Source organism: Salmo salar, chromosome 20 (assembly GCF_965601325.2).
Source record: "Salmo salar chromosome 20, fSalSal1, whole genome shotgun sequence".
Lineage (NCBI taxonomy): Eukaryota > Metazoa > Chordata > Actinopteri > Salmoniformes > Salmonidae > Salmo > Salmo salar.
In genome coordinates this window covers 86,799,984-86,803,683 of record NC_138310.1, presented here as the reverse complement: position 1 = coordinate 86,803,683, position 3,700 = coordinate 86,799,984, and the positions used below count along the sequence as shown (strand labels likewise).

Here is a 3,700-nt window from a genome sequence, read left to right as displayed (position 1 = left end):
ACAGAGTTCAAGTAACAGACATCTCAACATCAACTGTTCAGAGGAGACTGTGTGAATCAGGCCTGCAAAGAAACCCCTAGTAAAGGACACCAATAAGAAAAAGAGACTTGCTTGGGCCAAGAAACACGAGCAATGGACATTAGACCTGTGGAAATCTGTCCTTTGGTCTGATGAGTCCAAATTTGAGATTTTTGGTTCCAACCGCCGTGTCTTTGTGAGACGCAGAGTAGGTGAACGGATGATCTCAGCATGCATGGTTCCCACTGTGGAGCATGGAGGGGGTGGTGTAATGGTGTGGGGGTGCTTTGCTGGTGACACTGTCTGTGATTTATTTAGAATTCAAGGCACACTTAACCAGCATTGCTACCACAGCATTCTGCAGCGATACACCATGCTATCTGGTTTGCGCTTAGTGGGACTATCATTTTTCAACAGGACAATGACCCAACACACCTCCAGGCTGTGTAAGGGCTATTGGCCCAAGAAGGAGAGTGATGGAGCGCTGCATCAGCTGACCTGGCCTCCACAATCACCTGACCTCAACCCAATTGAGATGGTTTGGGATGTGTTGGACCGCAGAGTGAAGGAAAAGCAGCCAACAAGTGCTCAGCATATGTGGGAACTCCTTCAAGACTGTTGGAAAAGCATTCCAGGTGAAGCTGGTTGAGAGAATGCCAAGAGTGTGCAAAGCTGTCATCAATGCTACTTTGAAGAATCTCAAATATAACATATTTTTTAATTTGTTTAACACTTTTTTAGTTACTACGTGATTCCATATGTGTTATTTCATAGTTTTGATGTCTTCACTATTATTCTACAATGTAGAAAATAGTAAAATAAAGAAAAACCCTTGAATAAGTAGATGTCTAAACTTTTGACTGGTACTGTATACAAAAGTATGTGTACACCCCTTCAAAACTGTTGCTGACAGGTGTATACAATCGAGCACACAGCCATGCAATCTCCATAGACAAACATTGGCCGCAGAATGGCCTTACTGAAGAGCTCAGTGACCTTCAACAGCTCAGCCGCGAAGTGGTAGGCCACACAAGCTCATAGAATGGGACCACCGAGTGCTGAAGCACGTAAAAATTGTCTGTCTTCAGTTGCAACACCCACTACCGAGTTCCAAACTGCCTCTGGAATCAACGTCAGCACAATAACTGTTCTTCAGGAGCTTCATGAAATGGGTTTCCATGGCCGAACAGCCGCACACAAGCTTAAGATCACCATGCACAATGCCAAATGTTGGCTGGAGTGGTGTAAAGCTCGCCGCCGTTGGACTCTGGAGCAGTGGAAACGTGTTCTTTGGAGTGATGAATCATGCTTCACCATCTGGGTTTGGCGGATGCCAGGAAAATGCTACCTGCCTGAATGGATAGTGCCAAATGTAAAGTTTGGTGGAGGAGGAATAATGGTCAGGGGCTGTTTTAGTTCTAGTGGAGGGAAATCTTTAAGCTACAGCATACAATGACATTCTAGACGATTCATTGCTTCCAACTTTGTGGCAAGAGTTTGGGGAAGGCCCTTTCCTGTTTCAGCATGACAATGCCCCCGTGTACTAATCGAAGTCAATATAGAAATGGTTTGTCGAGGTCGGTGTTGAAGAACTTGACTGGCCTGCACAGAGCCCTGACCTCAACCCCATCGAACACCTTCGGGACGAATTGGAACGCAGACTGATCTATTAGCTGATCTACTCCTCCAGGCTCTCAGCCACAGGAGGTTGGTTCCTCCAGGCGCCCAGCAACAGTAGGTTGGTTCCTCCAGGCTCTCAGCCACAGAAGGTTGGTTCCTCCAGGCTCTCAGCCACAGGAGGTTGGTTCCTCCAGGCTATCAGCCACAGAAGGTTGGTTCCTCCAGGTTCTTAGCCACAGGAGGTTGGTTCCTCCAGGCTCTCAGCCACAGAAGGTTGGTTCCTCCAGGCTCTCAGCCACAGAAGGTTGGTTCCTCCAGGTTCTTAGCCACAGGAGGTTGGTTCCTCCAGGCTCTCAGCCACAGGAAATGGTTCCTCCAGGCTATCAGCCACGGGAGGTTGGTTCCTCCAGGCTATCAGCCACAGAAGGTTGGTTCCTCCAGGCTCTCAGCCACAGAAGGTTGGTTCCTCCAGGCTCTCAGCCACAGGAGGTTGGTTCCTCCAGGTTCTCAGCCACAGGAGGTTGGTGGCACCGTAATTAGGGAGGACAGGCTTGTGGTAATGGCTGGAGCGTAATAATGGAATGGTATCAAATACATTAAATGCCATTAATTTCATTCCATTTGCTCAGTTCCAGCCATTATTATGAGCCGTGATCCCCTCAGCAGCCTCCACTCCAGTCTCAGCAGCAAGGTAACTGATCTATTCCTCAGAGTCCGGTATCTCAGCAGATTATTTAAGAGTAAAGGCACACTATTTAACACACACACGCACACGTACACACACACGCACACGCACATTGACACAGTTAAACACAGACAGAGCATGCACACATACACACAGTGGGATAACTCAGACAGAGGAGCTGGTGATCTCCCTGTTGCCTCATGGGTAACGTTGATTGTAATAACAGATCCATGTGGAGACCGTGAAGAGTGAAACCCTCCCCATTCTCTCTCTCTCACTCTCTCTCTCTCTTTCTATTTCCTTATGGTGGAGACCCCAGCATGAATACTAAGATGGTTAATATTCTCTCCAGCCTTTCTCTCTGCTCTCCCTTTCTGTCTTCTCTTTCATTGCGCTGCTATCACTTAGTCCTGCACCACCTTCTCTCCACCTCACCTCATCACTTAGTTCTGCACCACCTCACCTCATCACTTAGTCCAGCACCACCTCACCACCTCACTTCGTCCTGCACCACCTTCTCTCCACCTCACCTCATCACTTAGTCCAGCACCACCTCACCTCCTCACTTTGTCCTGCACCACCTTCTCTCCACCTCACCTCATCACGTAGTCCTGCACTGCCTTCTCTCCACCTCATCACAGTCCTACACCATCTTCTCTCCACCTCACCTCATCACTTAGTCCTGCACCACCTTCTCTCCACCTCACCTCATCACTTAGTCCAGCACCACCTCACCTCATCACTTAGTCCTGCACCACCTTCTCTCCACCTCACCTCATCACTTAGTCCTGCACCACCTCACCTCATCACTTAGTCCTGCACCACCTCACCTCCTCACTTAGTCCTGCACCACCTTCTCTCCACCTCACCTCATCACTTAGTCCTGCACCACCTCACCTCCTCACTCTGTCCTGCACCACCTTCTCTCCACCTCACCTCATCACTTAGTCCTGCACCAACTTCTCTTAACCTCACCTCATCACATATACACATAATGGACCTTTAAAGCACAGAATGGACACAGGATATGTGTCCCAGAAGTCTTAGGCAGCAGCAGCTAATGTTTTGTCACAAGATACACTTAAAATATAGAGTTAAAAGGTCAGTCCTTCTGGATATGTCTTTCCCGTCTGCTTCCTGTGTGTGTGCATCAGTATTCTCTGTCCCCTCATTGTCTTCCTGTGTGTGTGCATCACTATTCTCTGTCCCCTCGTTGTCTTCCTGTGTGTGTGCATCAGTATTCTCTGTCCCCTCGTTGTCTTCCTGTGTGTGTGCATCAGTATTCTCTGTCCCCTCGTTGTCTTCCTGTGTGTGTGCATCAGTATTCTCTGTCCCCTCGTTGTCTTCCTGTGTGTGTGCATCAGTATTCTCTGTCCC

At 48.5% G+C, this 3,700-nt stretch overlaps 1 protein-coding gene across 1 annotated transcript in view; it reads right to left on the bottom strand.

Annotated features, from left to right (window-relative positions):
- Positions 1–1,934: 1,934 nt before the first annotated feature.
- LOC106593204 (putative G-protein coupled receptor 149) overlaps positions 1,935–3,700 on the bottom strand; it is a 19,853-nt gene continuing 18,087 nt past the window's right edge. Inside the window, exon 4 of the mRNA XM_045704053.2 lies at positions 1,935–3,700. This exon is cut by the window's right edge and continues 1,560 nt beyond it. The gene's annotated coding sequence lies outside the window, so the exon portion shown is untranslated.